Below are 23,499 nucleotides of genomic sequence, written 5' to 3' on the forward strand. Positions count from 1 at the left end.
CTCCTCTTCGCCCACGCTCTTCTTCGGCGCACGCCGGCCGTCTAACCGCTCCAGCGCCCCGTCGTGCCGCTCGGCGAAACTACAATGCGCCCGAATATTTTTTAGACCCGCGAAGCACTGAACCCGCGAAAGGTGAACCGCGAAGTAGCGAGGGTTCACTGTATGTATAAGACCAAGACCTACAAAAAAGTCTCTTGGAGCAATGAGCTAGGTTTTACAGGAAGTCGGCCATTTTGAATTTACTTAAAAGGGGGCGGGTCACCACAATGGACTTTGTGTAGAAATTATTATTGGGGCCCGAGCAGCGACCGCGGCGAGGTCCCTATTGTTTTTGTAGAAAATATTATTACTTTTATTATTATTATTATTATTATTATTAGGGCCTGAGCAGCGACCGCTGCGAAGTCCCTATTGTTTTTGTTGAAATTATTATTATTATTATTTTTCCGATTGTTCGATCGCATTTTTGACCCCTGAAACATGCACAAAAACTCACCAAACTTGGCAGTCTCATCGGGCATGGCGAAAAATTTGATATTTTAACGTCTAATATGAACAGGAAGTGAGTTATGAATTTTTGAAAGTCCGACTTTTGCCCTTTTTTGCATGTTTACAGGGGTCATTCTTTTGCACCCTGATCCTAAAGGCTTCATCTGATTGCCTTAAAATTCTGTCTGTAGCATCTGAAGACCTGGCACAAACACTGGGGCTAAAATTTTTTGTTTCCGAAATACTATATGACGGGGGCGGGGCATCAAAGTTTTCACTTAAGATTTCCTTCGCCGCAATGGACAAAATGCTTAATAACTCTCCTGCACATGCTGCTAAAAATCCAAAACTTCACATGTACATAAAGAGTCTGTACCTGAAGACATCTATATGTTTATATTCAGTTATACACCTTGCGCCAATCAATATCATTTTTTACATTTTGACGTACTGCACGGTGCCCTTTTAACGAATCTGATTGAAAATTGGCTAGAAAAGACTCAAGACATTGATCTTACTCTATCCCTATTTTTGTGACTTTCCTTCGAAGGGCGTGGCTATTACGGTGCCGCAGAGTCTGATTATTCTCCGTGGCAACAAAAGTTCCTGCAAAATGATTCAGATGATCCATCTTCTCGAAATTTTTCACATTTGAGGATATTCAGGCCCTGAAGACGGCTGCCAACTTATTTTTGATCGCAGTGGTAGCGCCACCAACTGGTTAAAACAAATACAAATCATTTTCGTTGATTTTTTTCTCCGGGCAGGTTAACAAAATCTACCTTACATTTGCTCGGATGAGTGTTTAGGCCTTGAGGATGTCACAATACGAAAGTCTTTCGCCTTCTTCAGAGTGTCACATGATGGTGTCTTGTGGCCCGTCTTTATCAGCTGATGTTCCATGAGGGCGTGACTTACCTGTCACAAGAATGAAGGCAAGTCACGCCCCCCGCTGTCCGTTCACTCCGCCAAAATGCTGCTCCAGGTGGTAGAGAGGATGAAGGCTCCCTTGTCTCTGTTCATGGTTTTTATGCCTCGCTTGCAGATCTCAATGGCCTCTCTGATCCAGCGCTGTTGTTTGTTCTCTTCGGTGCGGATGACCCTGCCCTTCTCCCGGTCCATGATGTGGTTTTCCCTTTTGCAGTGGTCAGTGATTGCTGATTTGTAATGTTCATGTTGTGCTTGTTCTTTTACTGCTCTGATTTTTCATTTTTTTGACAGGTAAGTCACACCCTCATGGAACATCAGCTGATAAAGACGGGTCTCAAGACACCATCATGCGACACTCTGAAGAAGGCGAAAGACTCGCCGAAACATGTCAGGTAAAAAATTAACCTAAAACATAATTGTCTGCTTTTAATGAATCAGTCAAATATCAATAATAAGAAGACAAAATGAACCTAATACAAATAAATGAATGCTTAATAACTCCCCTGCACATGCTCCTAAAAATCCAAACCTTCACCTGTAAATAAAACGTCCCGACCTGAAGACATCTTAATGTTATTATTTTGTTATACACACAGTGCCGCCAAGTGGAATCAAAAATTTGTTTTTATTTTAATTTTCACGTACTGCACGGTGCCCTTTTGACGAATCCGACTGAAAATTAGTCAGAAAAGACTCAAGACAATGATCTTACTCTCTGCCGAATTTTGTGACGTTTTGGCAAAAGGCGTGGCTATTAAGGTGCTGAAAAGTCCGATTGTACTCTGTGGCAACAAAAGCTCCGGCAACATGACTCAGATCATCCTATCTTCTCGAAGTTGTACACATTTGAGGATACTTCAGCCCTGAAGACATCTACCAACTTATTTTATATCGTAGTAGTAGCGCCACCAACTGGTAAAAGCTAATACAAGTTATTTTCTTGGATGTTTTTCTCCGTGCAACTCAACAAGGTCGCCCTCATATATGCTCGGATGACTGTTTCGGCCATGAGGATGTCACAATACGAAATTCGTGATTTTTCGTGAAAAGTTGTGGGAGTGGCATTGCACTGTTCGGCAATAAAACAAAGCTGATTATGAGGTTCTAAATATGAACGACAACTCGTAAAACTTTACACACACATCAGGCCGAGCAAATTTATCAATATTTTATACGTTAGTTGTGCAGCTTTTTTGAAATGGCTCGCCATGGCCCTCGAGAAATGTTAAAAAAAAGCAGCTCTGGTTGAGTGTTTCACCTCGCTTTTTGTAAATTTTATGGAGTACAGTGAACCCTCGGTTATCGCGGTTAATGGGGACCGAGACCACCCGCGAAAACTGAAAATCCGCGAAGTAGCGGCGCACCTTCAAAAATGCTTAAAAAAAATATACAATATATATAATAAATATATATATATATATATATATATATATATATATATATATATATATATATATACGGGGAGAGAGAGAGTGAAATTCATGTTATAACAAAAAAACCAAATTATTATTAAAACGTATTATTTTTTTATTCCCCAGCCATTCTTTTTGTATTTATTTAATTACTCCGACTTTTACCTGCTGGTACGCCGTCCGGTGTGCCCTGTGAAATGAAAGGTGGCATTCTTTATTTATTTATTCATTTATTCATTCATAACTGACAGCCTCGCGCTCAGCTCGTGCCCGGGCAGAAGAGGTGCTCCAATTTGGCTTAACTGTGACACACGCCCGTCCTCCTCCCCCGGAGCTTCCATTCGGTTAAACTTAGGGGCCGCTTGGCACCGCCCGTGCCCGGGGAAGGTGCTCCTCTTCGGCTTACTGTGACGCGAGCATGCCCTCCTCCTCCGGAGCTTCCATTCGGTTAAACTTAGGGGCCGCTTGGCACCGCCCGTGCCCGGGGAAGGTGCTCCTCTACGGCTTAACTGCCACGCACGCTGGCCGGAGCTCTGGTACGGTCCGAACCGCGCGAAACGTCGCCACCGATCGTGTCCGGGGGAACGTGCTCTTCTTCGTCCACTCTCCTCTTCGCCCACGCTCTTCTTCGGCGCACGCCGGCCGTCTAACCGCTCCAGCGCCCCGTCATGCCGCTCGGCGAAACTACAATGCCCCCGAATATTTTTTAGACCCGCGAAGCACTGAACCTGCGAAAGGTGAACCGCGAAGTAGCGAGGGTTCACTGTATGTATAAGACCAAGACCTACAAAAAAGTCTCTTGGAGCAATGAGCTAGGTTTTACAGGAAGTCGGCCATTTTGAATTTACTTAAAAGGGGGCGGGTCACCACAATGGACTTTGTGTAGAAATTATTATTGGGGCCCGAGCAGCGACCGCGGCGAGGTCCCTATTGTTTTTGTAGAAAATATTATTACTTTTATTATTATTATTATGATTATTATTAGGGCCTGAGCAGCGACCGCTGCGAAGTCCCTATTGTTTTTGTAGAAATTATTATTATTATTTTTCCGATTGTTCGATCGCATTTTTGACCCCCGAAACATGCACAAAAACTCACCAAACCTGGCAGTCTCATCGGGCATGGCGAAAAATTTGATATTTTAACGTCTAATATGAACAGGAAGTGAGTTATGAATTTTTGAAAGTCCGACTTTTGCCCTTTTTTGCATGTTTACAGGGGTCATTCTTTTGCACCCTGATCCTAAAGGCTTCATCTGATTGCCTTAAAATTCTGTCTGTAGCATCTGAAGACCTGGGACAAACACTGGGGCTAAAATTTTTTGTTTCCGAAATACTATATGACGGGGGCGGGGCATCAAAGTTTTCACTTAAGATTTCCTTCGCCGCAATGGACAAAATGCTTAATAACTCTCCTGCACATGCTGCTAAAAATCCAAAACTTCACATGTACATAAAGAGTCTGTACCTGAAGACATCTATATGTTTATATTCAGTTATACACCTTGCGCCAATCAATATCATTTTTTACATTTTGACGTACTGCACGGTGCCCTTGTAACGAATCTGATTGAAAATTGGCTAGAAAAGACTCAAGACATTGATCTTACTCTATCCCTATTTTTGTGACTTTCCTTCGAAGGGCGTGGCTATTACGGTGCCGCAGAGTCTGATTATTCTCCGTGGCAACAAAAGTTCCTGCAAAATGATTCAGATGATCCATCTTCTCGAAATTTTTCACATTTGAGGATATTCAGGCCCTGAAGACGGCTGCCAACTTATTTTTGATCGCAGTGGTAGCGCCACCAACTGGTTAAAACAAATATAAATTATTTTCGTTGATGTTTTTCTCCGGGCATGTTAACAAAATCTACCTTATATTTGCTCGGATGAGTGTTTAGGCCTTGAGCATGTCACAATACGAAAGTCTTTCGCCTTCTTCAGAGTGTCACATGATGGTGTCTTGTGACCCGCCTTTATCAGCTGATGTTCCATGAGGGCGTGACTTACCTGTCACAAGAATGAAGGCAAGTCACGCCCCCCGCTGTCCGTTCACTCCGCCAAGATGCTGGTCCAGGTGGTAGAGAGGATGAAGGCTCCCTTGTCTCTGTTCATGGTTTTTATGCCTCGCTTGCAGATCTCAATGGCCTCTCTGATCCAGCGCTGTTGTTTGTTCTCTTCTGTGCGGATGACCCTGCCCTTCTCCCGGTCCATGATGTGGTTTTCCCTTTTGCAGTGGTCAGTGATTGCTGATTTGTAATGTTCATGTTGTGCTTGTTCTTTTACTGCTCTGATTTTTTTCATTTTTTTGACAGGTAAGTCACACCCTCATGGAACATCAGCTCAAGACACCATCATGCGACACTCTGAAGTAGGCGAAAGACTCGCCGAAACATGTCAGGTAAAAAATTAACCTAAAACATAATTGTCTGCTTTTAATGAATCAGTCAAATATCAATAATAAGAAGACAAAATGAACCTAATACAAATAAATGAATGCTTAATAACTCCCCTGCACATGCTCCTAAAAATCCAAACCTTCACCTGTAAATAAAACGTCCCGACCTGAAGACATCTTAATGTTATTATTTTGTTATACACACAGTGCCGCCAAGTGGAATCAAAAATTTGTTTTTATTTTAATTGTCACGTACTGCACGGTGCCCTTTCGACGAATCCGACTGAAAATTAGTCAGAAAAGACTCAAGACGATGATCTTACTCTCTGCCGAATTTTGTGACGTTTTGGCAAAAGGCGTGGCTATTACGGTGCTGAAAAGTCCGATTGTACTCTGTGGCAACAAAAGCTCCAGCAACATGACTCAGATGATCCTATCTTCTCGAAGTTGCACACATTTGAGGATACTTCAGCCCTGAAGACATCTACCAACTTATTTTTCATCGTAGTAGTAGCGCCCCCAACTGGTAAAAGCTAATACAAGTTATTTTCTTGGATGTTTTTCTCCGTGCAACTCAACAAGGTCGCCCTCATATATGCTCGGATGACTGTTTCGGCCATGAGGATGTCACAATACGAAATTCGTCCTTTTTCATGAAAAGTTGTGGGAGTGGCATTGCACTGTTCGGCAATAAAACAAAGCTGATTATGAGGTTCTAAATATGAACGACAACTCGTGAAACTTTACACACACATCAGGCCGAGCAAATTTATCAATATTTTATACGTTAGTTGTGCAGCTTTTTTGAAATGGCTCGCCATGGCCCTCGAGAAATGTTCAAAAAAGCAGCCCTGGTTGAGTGTTTCACCTCGCTTTTTGTAAATTTTATGGAGTACAGTGAACCCTCGGTTATCGCGGTTAATGGGGACCGAGACCACCCGCGAAAACTGAAAATCCGCGAAGTAGCGGCGCACCTTCAAAAATGCTTAAAAAAAATATACAATATATATAATAAATATATAAATATATATATATATATATATATATATATATATATATATATACGGGGAGAGAGAGAGTGAAATTCATGTTATAACAAAAAAAACAAATTATTATTAAAACTTATTATTTTTTTATTCCCCAGCCATTCTTTTTGTATTTATTTAATTACTCCGACTTTTACCTGCTGGTACGCCGTCCGGTGTGCCCTGTGAAATGAAAGGTGGCATTCTTTATTTATTTATTCATTTATACATTCATAACTGACAGCCTCGCGCTCCGCTCGTGCCCGGGCAGAAGAGGTGCTCCAATTTGGCTTAACTGTGACACACGCCCGTCCTCCTCCCCCGGAGCTTCCATTCGGTTAAACTTAGGGGCCGCTTGGCACCGCCCGTGCCCGGGGAAGGTGCTCCTCTTCGGCTTACTGTGACGCGAGCATGCCCTCCTCCTCCGGAGCTTCCATTCGGTTAAACTTAGGGGCCGCTTGGAACCGCCCGTGCCCGGGGAAGGTGCTCCTCTTCGGCTTACTGTGACGCGAGCATGCCCTCCTCCTCCGGAGCTTCCATTCGGTTAAACTTAGGGGCCGCTTGGCACTGCCCGTGCCCGGGGAAGGTGCTCCTCTACGGCTTAACTGCCACGCACGCTGGCCGGAGCTCTGGTACGGTCCGAACCGCGCGAAACGTCGCCACCGATCGTGTCCGGGGGAACGTGCTCTTCTTCGTCCACTCTCCTCTTCGCCCACGCTCTTCTTCGGCGCACGCCGGCCGTCTAACCGCTCCAGCGCCCCGTCGTGCCGCTCGGCGAAACTACAATGCGCCCGAATATTTTTTAGACTCGCGAAGCACTGAACCCGCGAAAGGTGAACCGCGAAGTAGCGAGGGTTCACTGTATGTATAAGACCAAGACCTACAAAAAAGTCTCTTGGAGCAATGAGCTAGGTTTTACAGGAAGTCGGCCATTTTGAATTTACTTAAAAGGGGGCGGGTCACCACAATGGACTTTGTGTAGAAATTATTATTGGGGCCCGAGCAGCGACCGCGGCGAGGTCCCTATTGTTTTTGTAGAAAATATTATTACTTTTATTATTATTATTATTATTATTATTAGGGCCTGAGCAGCGACCGCTGCGAAGTCCCTATTGTTTTTGTTGAAATTATTATTATTATTATTTTTCCGATTGTTCGATCGCATTTTTGACCCCTGAAACATGCACAAAAACTCACCAAACTTGGCAGTCTCATCGGGCATGGCGAAAAATTTGATATTTTAACGTCTAATATGAACAGGAAGTGAGTTATGAATTTTTGAAAGTCCGACTTTTGCCCTTTTTTGCATGTTTACAGGGGTCATTCTTTTGCACCCTGATCCTAAAGGCTTCATCTGATTGCCTTAAAATTCTGTCTGTAGCATCTGAAGACCTGGCACAAACACTGGGGCTAAAATTTTTTGTTTCCGAAATACTATATGACGGGGGCGGGGCATCAAAGTTTTCACTTAAGATTTCCTTCGCCGCAATGGACAAAATGCTTAATAACTCTCCTGCACATGCTGCTAAAAATCCAAAACTTCACATGTACATAAAGAGTCTGTACCTGAAGACATCTATATGTTTATATTCAGTTATACACCTTGCGCCAATCAATATCATTTTTTACATTTTGACGTACTGCACGGTGCCCTTTTAACGAATCTGATTGAAAATTGGCTAGAAAAGACTCAAGACATTGATCTTACTCTATCCCTATTTTTGTGACTTTCCTTCGAAGGGCGTGGCTATTACGGTGCCGCAGAGTCTGATTATTCTCCGTGGCAACAAAAGTTCCTGCAAAATGATTCAGATGATCCATCTTCTCGAAATTTTTCACATTTGAGGATATTCAGGCCCTGAAGACGGCTGCCAACTTATTTTTGATCGCAGTGGTAGCGCCACCAACTGGTTAAAACAAATACAAATCATTTTCGTTGATTTTTTTCTCCGGGCAGGTTAACAAAATCTACCTTACATTTGCTCGGATGAGTGTTTAGGCCTTGAGGATGTCACAATACGAAAGTCTTTCGCCTTCTTCAGAGTGTCACATGATGGTGTCTTGTGGCCCGTCTTTATCAGCTGATGTTCCATGAGGGCGTGACTTACCTGTCACAAGAATGAAGGCAAGTCACGCCCCCCGCTGTCCGTTCACTCCGCCAAAATGCTGCTCCAGGTGGTAGAGAGGATGAAGGCTCCCTTGTCTCTGTTCATGGTTTTTATGCCTCGCTTGCAGATCTCAATGGCCTCTCTGATCCAGCGCTGTTGTTTGTTCTCTTCGGTGCGGATGACCCTGCCCTTCTCCCGGTCCATGATGTGGTTTTCCCTTTTGCAGTGGTCAGTGATTGCTGATTTGTAATGTTCATGTTGTGCTTGTTCTTTTACTGCTCTGATTTTTCATTTTTTTGACAGGTAAGTCACACCCTCATGGAACATCAGCTGATAAAGACGGGTCTCAAGACACCATCATGCGACACTCTGAAGAAGGCGAAAGACTCGCCGAAACATGTCAGGTAAAAAATTAACCTAAAACATAATTGTCTGCTTTTAATGAATCAGTCAAATATCAATAATAAGAAGACAAAATGAACCTAATACAAATAAATGAATGCTTAATAACTCCCCTGCACATGCTCCTAAAAATCCAAACCTTCACCTGTAAATAAAACGTCCCGACCTGAAGACATCTTAATGTTATTATTTTGTTATACACACAGTGCCGCCAAGTGGAATCAAAAATTTGTTTTTATTTTAATTTTCACGTACTGCACGGTGCCCTTTTGACGAATCCGACTGAAAATTAGTCAGAAAAGACTCAAGACAATGATCTTACTCTCTGCCGAATTTTGTGACGTTTTGGCAAAAGGCGTGGCTATCAAGGTGCTGAAAAGTCCGATTGTACTCTGTGGCAACAAAAGCTCCGGCAACATGACTCAGATCATCCTATCTTCTCGAAGTTGTACACATTTGAGGATACTTCAGCCCTGAAGACATCTACCAACTTATTTTATATCGTAGTAGTAGCGCCACCAACTGGTAAAAGCTAATACAAGTTATTTTCTTGGATGTTTTTCTCCGTGCAACTCAACAAGGTCGCCCTCATATATGCTCGGATGACTGTTTCGGCCATGAGGATGTCACAATACGAAATTCGTGATTTTTCGTGAAAAGTTGTGGGAGTGGCATTGCACTGTTCGGCAATAAAACAAAGCTGATTATGAGGTTCTAAATATGAACGACAACTCGTAAAACTTTACACACACATCAGGCCGAGCAAATTTATCAATATTTTATACGTTAGTTGTGCAGCTTTTTTGAAATGGCTCGCCATGGCCCTCGAGAAATGTTAAAAAAAAGCAGCTCTGGTTGAGTGTTTCACCTCGCTTTTTGTAAATTTTATGGAGTACAGTGAACCCTCGGTTATCGCGGTTAATGGGGACCGAGACCACCCGCGAAAACTGAAAATCCGCGAAGTAGCGGCGCACCTTCAAAAATGCTTAAAAAAAATATACAATATATATAATAAATATATATATATATATATATATATATATATATATATATATATATATACGGGGAGAGAGAGAGTGAAATTCATGTTATAACAAAAAAACCAAATTATTATTAAAACGTATTATTTTTTTATTCCCCAGCCATTCTTTTTGTATTTATTTAATTACTCCGACTTTTACCTGCTGGTACGCCGTCCGGTGTGCCCTGTGAAATGAAAGGTGGCATTCTTTATTTATTTATTCATTTATTCATTCATAACTGACAGCCTCGCGCTCCGCTCGTGCCCGGGCAGAAGAGGTGCTCCAATTTGGCTTAACTGTGACACACGCCCGTCCTCCTCCGTCCGGAGCTTCCATTCGGTTAAACTTAGGGGCCGCTTGGCACCGCCCGTGCCCGGGGAAGGTGCTCCTCTTCGGCTTACTGTGACGCGAGCATGCCCTCCTCCTCCGGAGCTTCCATTCGGTTAAACTTAGGGGCCGCTTGGAACCGCCCGTGCCCGGGGAAGGTGCTCCTCTTCGGCTTACTGTGACGCGAGCATGCCCTCCTCCTCCGGAGCTTCCATTCGGTTAAACTTAGGGGCCGCTTGGCACCGCCCGTGCCCGGGGAAGGTGCTCCTCTACGGCTTAACTGCCACGCACGCTGGCCGGAGCTCTGGTACGGTCCGAACCGCGCGTAACGTCGCCACCGATCGTGTCCGGGGGAACGTGCTCTTCTTCGTCCACTCTCCTCTTCGCCCACGCTCTTCTTCGGCGCACGCCGGCCGTCTAACCGCTCCAGCGCCCCGTCGTGCCGCTCGGCGAAACTACAATGCCCCCGAATATTTTTTAGACCCGCGAAGCACTGAACCTGCGAAAGGTGAACCGCGAAGTAGCGAGGGTTCACTGTATGTATAAGACCAAGACCTACAAAAAAGTCTCTTGGAGCAATGAGCTAGGTTTTACAGGAAGTCGGCCATTTTGAATTTACTTAAAAGGGGGCGGGTCACCACAATGGACTTTGTGTAGAAATTATTATTGGGGCCCGAGCAGCGACCGCGGCGAGGTCCCTATTGTTTTTGTAGAAAATATTATTACTTTTATTATTATTATTATTATTATTATTAGGGCCTGAGCAGCGACCGCTGCGAAGTCCCTATTGTTTTTGTAGAAATTATTATTATTATTTTTCCGATTGTTCGATCGCATTTTTGACCCCCGAAACATGCACAAAAACTCACCAAACCTGGCAGTCTCATCGGGCATGGCGAAAAATTTGATATTTTAACGTCTAATATGAACAGGAAGTGAGTTATGAATTTTTGAAAGTCCGACTTTTGCCCTTTTTTGCATGTTTACAGGGGTCATTCTTTTGCACCCTGATCCTAAAGGCTTCATCTGATTGCCTTAAAATTCTGTCTGTAGCATCTGAAGACCTGGGACAAACACTGGGGCTAAAATTTTTTGTTTCCGAAATACTATATGACGGGGGCGGGGCATCAAAGTTTTCACTTAAGATTTCCTTCGCCGCAATGGACAAAATGCTTAATAACTCTCCTGCACATGCTGCTAAAAATCCAAAACTTCACATGTACATAAAGAGTCTGTACCTGAAGACATCTATATGTTTATATTCAGTTATACACCTTGCGCCAATCAATATCATTTTTTACATTTTGACGTACTGCACGGTGCCCTTGTAACGAATCTGATTGAAAATTGGCTAGAAAAGACTCAAGACATTGATCTTACTCTATCCCTATTTTTGTGACTTTCCTTCGAAGGGCGTGGCTATTACGGTGCCGCAGAGTCTGATTATTCTCCGTGGCAACAAAAGTTCCTGCAAAATGATTCAGATGATCCATCTTCTCGAAATTTTTCACATTTGAGGATATTCAGGCCCTGAAGACGGCTGCCAACTTATTTTTGATCGCAGTGGTAGCGCCACCAACTGGTTAAAACAAATATAAATTATTTTCGTTGATGTTTTTCTCCGGGCATGTTAACAAAATCTACCTTATATTTGCTCGGATGAGTGTTTAGGCCTTGAGCATGTCACAATACGAAAGTCTTTCGCCTTCTTCAGAGTGTCACATGATGGTGTCTTGTGACCCGCCTTTATCAGCTGATGTTCCATGAGGGCGTGACTTACCTGTCACAAGAATGAAGGCAAGTCACGCCCCCCGCTGTCCGTTCACTCCGCCAAGATGCTGGTCCAGGTGGTAGAGAGGATGAAGGCTCCCTTGTCTCTGTTCATGGTTTTTATGCCTCGCTTGCAGATCTCAATGGCCTCTCTGATCCAGCGCTGTTGTTTGTTCTCTTCTGTGCGGATGACCCTGCCCTTCTCCCGGTCCATGATGTGGTTTTCCCTTTTGCAGTGGTCAGTGATTGCTGATTTGTAATGTTCATGTTGTGCTTGTTCTTTTACTGCTCTGATTTTTTTCATTTTTTTGACAGGTAAGTCACACCCTCATGGAACATCAGCTCAAGACACCATCATGCGACACTCTGAAGTAGGCGAAAGACTCGCCGAAACATGTCAGGTAAAAAATTAACCTAAAACATAATTGTCTGCTTTTAATGAATCAGTCAAATATCAATAATAAGAAGACAAAATGAACCTAATACAAATAAATGAATGCTTAATAACTCCCCTGCACATGCTCCTAAAAATCCAAACCTTCACCTGTAAATAAAACGTCCCGACCTGAAGACATCTTAATGTTATTATTTTGTTATACACACAGTGCCGCCAAGTGGAATCAAAAATTTGTTTTTATTTTAATTGTCACGTACTGCACGGTGCCCTTTCGACGAATCCGACTGAAAATTAGTCAGAAAAGACTCAAGACAATGATCTTACTCTCTGCCGAATTTTGTGACGTTTTGGCAAAAGGCGTGGCTATTACGGTGCTGAAAAGTCCGATTGTACTCTGTGGCAACAAAAGCTCCAGCAACATGACTCAGATGATCCTATCTTCTCGAAGTTGCACACATTTGAGGATACTTCAGCCCTGAAGACATCTACCAACTTATTTTTCATCGTAGTAGTAGCGCCCCCAACTGGTAAAAGCTAATACAAGTTATTTTCTTGGATGTTTTTCTCCGTGCAACTCAACAAGGTCGCCCTCATATATGCTCGGATGACTGTTTCGGCCATGAGGATGTCACAATACGAAATTCGTCCTTTTTCATGAAAAGTTGTGGGAGTGGCATTGCACTGTTCGGCAATAAAACAAAGCTGATTATGAGGTTCTAAATATGAACGACAACTCGTGAAACTTTACACACACATCAGGCCGAGCAAATTTATCAATATTTTATACGTTAGTTGTGCAGCTTTTTTGAAATGGCTCGCCATGGCCCTCGAGAAATGTTCAAAAAAGCAGCCCTGGTTGAGTGTTTCACCTCGCTTTTTGTAAATTTTATGGAGTACAGTGAACCCTCGGTTATCGCGGTTAATGGGGACCGAGACCACCCGCGAAAACTGAAAATCCGCGAAGTAGCGGCGCACCTTCAAAAATGCTTAAAAAAAATATATAATAAATATATAAATATATATATATATATATATATATATATATACGGGGGGAGAGAGAGAGTGAAATTCATGTTATAACAAAAAAAACAAATTATTATTAAAACTTATTATTTTTTTATTCCCCAACCATTCTTTTTGTATTTATTTAATTACTCCGACTTTTACCTGCTGGTACGCCGTCCGGTGTGCCCTGTGAAATGAAAGGTGGCATTCTTTATTTATTTATTCATTTATTCATTCATAACTGACAGCCTCGCGCTCCGCTTGTGCCCGGCAGAAGAGGTGCTCCAATTCGGCTTAACTGTGACACACGCCCGCCCTCCTCCCCCGGAGCTTCCATTCGGTTAAACTTAGGGGCCGCTTGGCACCGCCCGTGCCCGGGGAAGGTGCTCCTCTTCGGCTTACTGTGACGCGAGCATGCCCTCCTCCTCCGGAGCTTCCATTCGGTTAAACTTAGGGGCCGCTTGGAACCGCCCGTGCCCGGGGAAGGTGCTCCTCTTCGGCTTACTGTGACGCGAGCATGCCCTCCTCCTCCGGAGCTTCCATTCGGTTAAACTCAGGGGCCGCTTGGAACCGCCCGTGCCCGGGGAAGGTGCTCCTCTACGGCTTAACTGCCACGCACGCCGGCCGGAGCTCTGGTACGGTCCGAACCGCGCGAAACGTCGCCACCGATCGTGTCCGGGGGAACGTGCTCTTCTTCGTCCACTCTCCTCTTCGCCCACGCTCTTCTTCGGCGCACGCCGGCCGTCTAACCGCTCCAGCGCCCCGTCGTGCCGCTCGGCGAAACTACAATGCCCCCGAATATTTTTTAGACCCGCGAAGCACTGAACCCGCGAAAGGTGAACCTCGAAGTAGCGAGGGTTCACTGTATGTATAAGACCAAGACCTACAAAAAAGTCTCTTGGAGCAATGAGCTAGGTTTTACAGGAAGTCGGCCATTTTGAATTTACTTAAAAGGGGGCGGGTCTCCACAATGGACTTTGTGTAGAAATTATTATTGGGGCCCGAGCAGCGACCGCGGCGAGGTCCCTATTGTTTTTGTAGAAAATATTATTACTTTTATTATTATTATTATTATTATTATTATTATTATTAGGGCCTGAGCAGCGACCGCTGCGAAGTCCCTATTGTTTTTGTAGAAATTATTATTATTATTATTTTTCCGATTGTTCGATCGCATTTTTGACCCCCGAAACATGCACAAAAACTCACCAAACTTGGCAGTCTCATCGGGCATGGCGAAAAATTTGATATTTTTTAACGTCTAATATGAACAGGAAGTGAGTTATGAATTTTTGAAAGTCCGACTTTTGCCCTTTTTTGCATGTTTACAGGGGTCATTCTTTTGCACCCTGATCCTAAAGGCTTCATCTGATTGCCTTAAAGTTCTGTCTGGAGCATCTTAAGACCTGGGACAAACACTGGGGCTAAAATTTTTTGTTTCCGAAATACTATATGACGGGGGCGGGGCTTCAAAGTTTTCACTTAAGATTTCCTTCGCCGCAATGGACAAAATGCTTAATAACTCTCCTGCCCGTGCTGCTAAAAATCCAAAACTTCACATGTACATAAAGAGTCGGTACCTGAAGACATCTATATGTTTATATTCAGTTATACACCTTGCGCCAATCAATATAAATGTTTACATTTTGACGTACTGCACGGTGCCCTTTTAACGAATCCGACTGAAAATTGGCTAGAAAAGACTCAAGACATTGATCTTACTCTATCCCTATTTTTATGACTTTCCTTCAAAGGGCGTGGCTATTACGGTGCCGCAGAGTCTGATTATTCTCCGTGGCAACAAAAGTTCCTGCAAAATGATTCAGATGATCCATCTTCTGGAAATCTTTCACATTTGAGGATATTCAGGCCCTGAAGACGGCTGCCAACTTATTTTTGATCGCAGTGGTAGCGCCACCAACTGGTTAAAACAAATACAAATTATTTTCGTTGATGTTTTTCTCCGGGCAGGTTAACAAAATCTACCTTATATTTGCTCGGATGAGTGTTTAGGCCTTGAGCATGTCACAATACGAAAGTCTTTCGCCTTCTTCAGAGTGTCACATGATGGTGTCTTGTGACCCGTCTTTATCAGCTGATGTTCCATGAGGGCGTGACTTACCTGTCACAAGAATGAAGGCAAGTCACGCCCCCCGGTGTCCGTTCACTCCGCCAAGATGCTGGTCCAGGTGGTAGAGAGGATGAAGGCTCCCTTGTCTCTGTTCATGGTTTTTATGCCTCGCTTGCAGATCTCAATGGCCTCTCTGATCCAGCGCTGTTGTTTGTTCTCTTCTGTGCGGATGACCCTGCCCTTCTCCCGGTCCATGATGTGGTTTTCCCTTTTGCAGTGGTCAGTGATTGCTGATTTGTAATGTTCATGTTGTGCTTGTTCTTTTACTGCTCTGATTTTTTCATTTTTTTGACAGGTAAGTCACACCCTCATGGAACATCAGCTCAAGACACCATCATGCGACACTCTGAAGAAGGCGAAAGACTCGCCGAAACATGTCAGGTAAAAAATTAACCTAAAACATAATTGTCTGCTTTTAATGAATCAGTCAAATATCAATAATAAGAAGACAAAATGAACCTAATACAAATAAATGAATGCTTAATAACTCCCCTGCACATGCTCCTAAAAATCCAAACCTTCACCTGTAAATAAAACGTCCCGACCTGAAGACATCTTAATGTTATTATTTTGTTATACACACAGTGCCGCCAAGTGGAATCAAAAATTTGTTTTTATTTTAATTTTCACGTACTGCATGGTGCCCTTTTGACGAATCCGACTGAAAATTAGTCAGAAAAGACTTAAGACAATGATCTTACTCTCTGCCGAATTTTGTGACGTTTTGGCAAAAGGCGTGGCTATTAAGGTGCTGAAAAGTCCGATTGTACTCTGTGGCAACAAAAGCTCCGGCAACATGACTCAGATGATCCTATCTTCTCGAAGTTGTACACATTTGAGGATACTTCAGCCCTGAAGACATCTACCAACTTATTTTACATCGTAGTAGTAGCGCCACCAACTGGTAAAAGCTAATACAAGTTATTTTCTTGGATGTTTTTCTCCGTGCAACTCAACAAGGTCGCCCTCATATATGCTCGGATGACTGTTTCGGCCATGAGGATGTCACAATACGAAATTCGTGATTTTTCGTGAAAAGTTGTGGGAGTGGCATTGCACTGTTCAGCAATAAAACAAAGCTGATTATGAGGTTCTAAATATGAACGACAACTCGTAAAACTTTACACACACATCAGGCCGAGCAAATTTATCAATATTTTATACGTTAGTTGTGCAGCTTTTTTGAAATGGCTCGCCATGGCCCTCGAGAAATGTTAAAAAAAAGCAGCTCTGGTTGAGTGTTTCACCTCGCTTTTTGTAAATTTTATGGAGTACAGTGAACCCTCGGTTATCGCGGTTAATGGGGACCGAGACCACCCGCGAAAACTGAAAATCCGCGAAGTAGCGGCGCACCTTCAAAAATGCTTAAAAAAAATATACAATATATATAATAAATATATAATATATATATATATATATATATATATATATATATATATATATATACGGGGAGAGAGAGAGTGAAATTCATGTTATAACAAAAAAAACAAATTATTATTAAAACGTATTATTTTTTTATTCCCCAGCCATTCTTTTTGTATTTATTTAATTACTCCGACTTTTACCTGCTGGTACGCCGTCCGGTGTGCCCTGTGAAATGAAAGGTGGCATTCTTTATTTATTTATTCATTTATTCATTCATAACTGACAGCCTCGCGCTCCGCTCGTGCCCGGGCAGAAGAGGTGCTCCAATTTGGCTTAACTGTGACACACGCCCGTCCTCCTCCCCCGGAGCTTCCATTCGGTTAAACTTAGGGGCCGCTTGGCACCGCCCGTGCCCGGGGAAGGTGCTCCTCTTCGGCTTACTGTGACGCGAGCATGCCCTCCTCCTCCGGAGCTTCCATTCGGTTAAACTTAGGGGCCGCTTGGAACCGCCCGTGCCCGGGGAAGGTGCTCCTCTTCGGCTTACTGTGACGCGAGCATGCCCTCCTCCTCCGGAGCTTCCATTCGGTTAAACTTAGGGGCCGCTTGGCACTGCCCGTGCCCGGGGAAGGTGCTCCTCTACGGCTTAACTGCCACGCACGCTGGCCGGAGCTCTGGTACGGTCCGAACCGCGCGTAACGTCGCCACCGATCGTGTCCGGGGGAACGTGCTCTTCTTCGTCCACTCTCCTCTTCGCCCACGCTCTTCTTCGGCGCACGCCGGCCGTCTAACCGCTCCAGCGCCCCGTCGTGCCGCTCGGCGAAACTACAATGCCCCCGAATATTTTTTAGACCCGCGAAGCACTGAACCTGCGAAAGGTGAACCGCGAAGTAGCGAGGGTTCACTGTATGTATAAGACCAAGACCTACAAAAAAGTCTCTTGGAGCAATGAGCTAGGTTTTACAGGAAGTCGGCCATTTTGAATTTACTTAAAAGGGGGCGGGTCACCACAATGGACTTTGTGTAGAAATTATTATTGGGGCCCGAGCAGCGACCGCGGCGAGGTCCCTATTGTTTTTGTAGAAAATATTATTACTTTTATTATTATTATTATTATTATTATTAGGGCCTGAGCAGCGACCGCTGCGAAGTCCCTATTGTTTTTGTAGAAATTATTATTATTATTTTTCCGATTGTTCGATCGCATTTTTGACCCCCGAAACATGCACAAAAACTCACCAAACCTGGCAGTCTCATCGGGCATGGCGAAAAATTTGATATTTTAACGTCTAATATGAACAGGAAGTGAGTTATGAATTTTTGAAAGTCCGACTTTTGCCCTTTTTTGCATGTTTACAGGGGTCATTCTTTTGCACCCTGATCCTAAAGGCTTCATCTGATTGCCTTAAAATTCTGTCTGTAGCATCTGAAGACCTGGGACAAACACTGGGGCTAAAATTTTTTGTTTCCGAAATACTATATGACGGGGGCGGGGCATCAAAGTTTTCACTTAAGATTTCCTTCGCCGCAATGGACAAAATGCTTAATAACTCTCCTGCACATGCTGCTAAAAATCCAAAACTTCACATGTACATAAAGAGTCTGTACCTGAAGACATCTATATGTTTATATTCAGTTATACACCTTGCGCCAATCAATATCATTTTTTACATTTTGACGTACTGCACGGTGCCCTTGTAACGAATCTGATTGAAAATTGGCTAGAAAAGACTCAAGACATTGATCTTACTCTATCCCTATTTTTGTGACTTTCCTTCGAAGGGCGTGGCTATTACGGTGCCGCAGAGTCTGATTATTCTCCGTGGCAACAAAAGTTCCTGCAAAATGATTCAGATGATCCATCTTCTCGAAATTTTTCACATTTGAGGATATTCAGGCCCTGAAGACGGCTGCCAACTTATTTTTGATCGCAGTGGTAGCGCCACCAACTGGTTAAAACAAATATAAATTATTTTCGTTGATGTTTTTCTCCGGGCATGTTAACAAAATCTACCTTATATTTGCTCGGATGAGTGTTTAGGCCTTGAGCATGTCACAATACGAAAGTCTTTCGCCTTCTTCAGAGTGTCACATGATGGTGTCTTGTGACCCGCCTTTATCAGCTGATGTTCCATGAGGGCGTGACTTACCTGTCACAAGAATGAAGGCAAGTCACGCCCCCCGCTGTCCGTTCACTCCGCCAAGATGCTGGTCCAGGTGGTAGAGAGGATGAAGGCTCCCTTGTCTCTGTTCATGGTTTTTATGCCTCGCTTGCAGATCTCAATGGCCTCTCTGATCCAGCGCTGTTGTTTGTTCTCTTCTGTGCGGATGACCCTGCCCTTCTCCCGGTCCATGATGTGGTTTTCCCTTTTGCAGTGGTCAGTGATTGCTGATTTGTAATGTTCATGTTGTGCTTGTTCTTTTACTGCTCTGATTTTTTTCATTTTTTTGACAGGTAAGTCACACCCTCATGGAACATCAGCTCAAGACACCATCATGCGACACTCTGAAGTAGGCGAAAGACTCGCCGAAACATGTCAGGTAAAAAATTAACCTAAAACATAATTGTCTGCTTTTAATGAATCAGTCAAATATCAATAATAAGAAGACAAAATGAACCTAATACAAATAAATGAATGCTTAATAACTCCCCTGCACATGCTCCTAAAAATCCAAACCTTCACCTGTAAATAAAACGTCCCGACCTGAAGACATCTTAATGTTATTATTTTGTTATACACACAGTGCCGCCAAGTGGAATCAAAAATTTGTTTTTATTTTAATTGTCACGTACTGCACGGTGCCCTTTCGACGAATCCGACTGAAAATTAGTCAGAAAAGACTCAAGACAATGATCTTACTCTCTGCCGAATTTTGTGACGTTTTGGCAAAAGGCGTGGCTATTACGGTGCTGAAAAGTCCGATTGTACTCTGTGGCAACAAAAGCTCCAGCAACATGACTCAGATGATCCTATCTTCTCGAAGTTGCACACATTTGAGGATACTTCAGCCCTGAAGACATCTACCAACTTATTTTTCATCGTAGTAGTAGCGCCCCCAACTGGTAAAAGCTAATACAAGTTATTTTCTTGGATGTTTTTCTCCGTGCAACTCAACAAGGTCGCCCTCATATATGCTCGGATGACTGTTTCGGCCATGAGGATGTCACAATACGAAATTCGTCCTTTTTCATGAAAAGTTGTGGGAGTGGCATTGCACTGTTCGGCAATAAAACAAAGCTGATTATGAGGTTCTAAATATGAACGACAACTCGTGAAACTTTACACACACATCAGGCCGAGCAAATTTATCAATATTTTATACGTTAGTTGTGCAGCTTTTTTGAAATGGCTCGCCATGGCCCTCGAGAAATGTTCAAAAAAGCAGCCCTGGTTGAGTGTTTCACCTCGCTTTTTGTAAATTTTATGGAGTACAGTGAACCCTCGGTTATCGCGGTTAATGGGGACCGAGACCACCCGCGAAAACTGAAAATCCGCGAAGTAGCGGCGCACCTTCAAAAATGCTTAAAAAAAATATATAATAAATATATAAATATATATATATATATATATATATATATATATATATATATACGGGGGGAGAGAGAGAGTGAAATTCATGTTATAACAAAAAAAACAAATTATTATTAAAACTTATTATTTTTTTATTCCCCAACCATTCTTTTTGTATTTATTTAATTACTCCGACTTTTACCTGCTGGTACGCCGTCCGGTGTGCCCTGTGAAATGAAAGGTGGCATTCTTTATTTATTTATTCATTTATTCATTCATAACTGACAGCCTCGCGCTCCGCTTGTGCCCGGCAGAAGAGGTGCTCCAATTCGGCTTAACTGTGACACACGCCCGCCCTCCTCCCCCGGAGCTTCCATTCGGTTAAACTTAGGGGCCGCTTGGCACCGCCCGTGCCCGGGGAAGGTGCTCCTCTTCGGCTTACTGTGACGCGAGCATGCCCTCCTCCTCCGGAGCTTCCATTCGGTTAAACTTAGGGGCCGCTTGGAACCGCCCGTGCCCGGGGAAGGTGCTCCTCTTCGGCTTACTGTGACGCGAGCATGCCCTCCTCCTCCGGAGCTTCCATTCGGTTAAACTCAGGGGCCGCTTGGAACCGCCCGTGCCCGGGGAAGGTGCTCCTCTACGGCTTAACTGCCACGCACGCCGGCCGGAGCTCTGGTACGGTCCGAACCGCGCGAAACGTCGCCACCGATCGTGTCCGGGGGAACGTGCTCTTCTTCGTCCACTCTCCTCTTCGCCCACGCTCTTCTTCGGCGCACGCCGGCCGTCTAACCGCTCCAGCGCCCCGTCGTGCCGCTCGGCGAAACTACAATGCCCCCGAATATTTTTTAGACCCGCGAAGCACTGAACCCGCGAAAGGTGAACCTCGAAGTAGCGAGGGTTCACTGTATGTATAAGACCAAGACCTACAAAAAAGTCTCTTGGAGCAATGAGCTAGGTTTTACAGGAAGTCGGCCATTTTGAATTTACTTAAAAGGGGGCGGGTCTCCACAATGGACTTTGTGTAGAAATTATTATTGGGGCCCGAGCAGCGACCGCGGCGAGGTCCCTATTGTTTTTGTAGAAAATATTATTACTTTTATTATTATTATTATTATTATTATTATTATTATTAGGGCCTGAGCAGCGACCGCTGCGAAGTCCCTATTGTTTTTGTAGAAATTATTATTATTATTATTTTTCCGATTGTTCGATCGCATTTTTGACCCCCGAAACATGCACAAAAACTCACCAAACTTGGCAGTCTCATCGGGCATGGCGAAAAATTTGATATTTTTTAACGTCTAATATGAACAGGAAGTGAGTTATGAATTTTTGAAAGTCCGACTTTTGCCCTTTTTTGCATGTTTACAGGGGTCATTCTTTTGCACCCTGATCCTAAAGGCTTCATCTGATTGCCTTAAAGTTCTGTCTGGAGCATCTTAAGACCTGGGACAAACACTGGGGCTAAAATTTTTTGTTTCCGAAATACTATATGACGGGGGCGGGGCTTCAAAGTTTTCACTTAAGATTTCCTTCGCCGCAATGGACAAAATGCTTAATAACTCTCCTGCCCGTGCTGCTAAAAATCCAAAACTTCACATGTACATAAAGAGTCGGTACCTGAAGACATCTATATGTTTATATTCAGTTATACACCTTGCGCCAATCAATATAAATGTTTACATTTTGACGTACTGCACGGTGCCCTTTTAACGAATCCGACTGAAAATTGGCTAGAAAAGACTCAAGACATTGATCTTACTCTATCCCTATTTTTATGACTTTCCTTCAAAGGGCGTGGCTATTACGGTGCCGCAGAGTCTGATTATTCTCCGTGGCAACAAAAGTTCCTGCAAAATGATTCAGATGATCCATCTTCTGGAAATCTTTCACATTTGAGGATATTCAGGCCCTGAAGACGGCTGCCAACTTATTTTTGATCGCAGTGGTAGCGCCACCAACTGGTTAAAACAAATACAAATTATTTTCGTTGATGTTTTTCTCCGGGCAGGTTAACAAAATCTACCTTATATTTGCTCGGATGAGTGTTTAGGCCTTGAGCATGTCACAATACGAAAGTCTTTCGCCTTCTTCAGAGTGTCACATGATGGTGTCTTGTGACCCGTCTTTATCAGCTGATGTTCCATGAGGGCGTGACTTACCTGTCACAAGAATGAAGGCAAGTCACGCCCCCCGGTGTCCGTTCACTCCGCCAAGATGCTGGTCCAGGTGGTAGAGAGGATGAAGGCTCCCTTGTCTCTGTTCATGGTTTTTATGCCTCGCTTGCAGATCTCAATGGCCTCTCTGATCCAGCGCTGTTGTTTGTTCTCTTCTGTGCGGATGACCCTGCCCTTCTCCCGGTCCATGATGTGGTTTTCCCTTTTGCAGTGGTCAGTGATTGCTGATTTGTAATGTTCATGTTGTGCTTGTTCTTTTACTGCTCTGATTTTTTCATTTTTTTGACAGGTAAGTCACACCCTCATGGAACATCAGCTCAAGACACCATCATGCGACACTCTGAAGAAGGCGAAAGACTCGCCGAAACATGTCAGGTAAAAAATTAACCTAAAACATAATTGTCTGCTTTTAATGAATCAGTCAAATATCAATAATAAGAAGACAAAATGAACCTAATACAAATAAATGAATGCTTAATAACTCCCCTGCACATGCTCCTAAAAATCCAAACCTTCACCTGTAAATAAAACGTCCCGACCTGAAGACATCTTAATGTTATTATTTTGTTATACACACAGTGCCGCCAAGTGGAATCAAAAATTTGTTTTTATTTTAATTTTCACGTACTGCACGGTGCCCTTTTGACGAATCCGACTGAAAATTAGTCAGAAAAGACTCAAGACAATGATCTTACTCTCTGCCGAATTTTGTGACGTTTTGGCAAAAGGCGTGGCTATTAAGGTGCTGAAAAGTCCGATTGTACTCTGTGGCAACAAAAGCTCCGGCAACATGACTCAGATCATCCTATCTTCTCGAAGTTGTACACATTTGAGGATACTTCAGCTATGAAGACATCTACCAACTTATTTTATATCGTAGTAGTAGCGCCACCAACTGGTAAAAGCTAATACAAGTTATTTTCTTGGATGTTTTTCTCCGTGCAACTCAACAAGGTCGCCCTCATATATGCTCGGATGACTGTTTCGGCCATGAGGATGTCACAATACGAAATTCGTGATTTTTCGTGAAAAG

At 43.5% G+C, this 23,499-nt stretch overlaps 1 long non-coding RNA gene across 2 annotated transcripts in view; it reads left to right on the forward strand.

The window, feature by feature from the left end:
- The first annotated feature begins 1,530 nt into the window (after positions 1-1,530).
- The window catches only part of LOC148314550 (uncharacterized), a 52,960-nt gene continuing 30,991 nt past the window's right edge, over positions 1,531-23,499 (forward strand). For both annotated transcript variants that reach the window (XR_015841691.1, XR_015841690.1), the window contains exons 1-4: positions 1,531-1,635; positions 1,711-1,811; positions 8,489-8,589; positions 8,665-8,765. This is a non-coding gene — a long non-coding RNA (uncharacterized LOC148314550). The remainder of the gene's footprint in view (positions 1,636-1,710; positions 1,812-8,488; positions 8,590-8,664; positions 8,766-23,499) is intronic.

The sequence above is a fragment of the Idiotropiscis lumnitzeri genome, unplaced genomic scaffold (genome assembly GCF_059441095.1).
Source record: "Idiotropiscis lumnitzeri isolate Australia: NSW breed Sydney's pygmy pipehorse unplaced genomic scaffold, RoL_Ilum_1.0 HiC_scaffold_270, whole genome shotgun sequence".
NCBI classification, from domain to species: Eukaryota; Metazoa; Chordata; class Actinopteri; order Syngnathiformes; family Syngnathidae; genus Idiotropiscis; species Idiotropiscis lumnitzeri.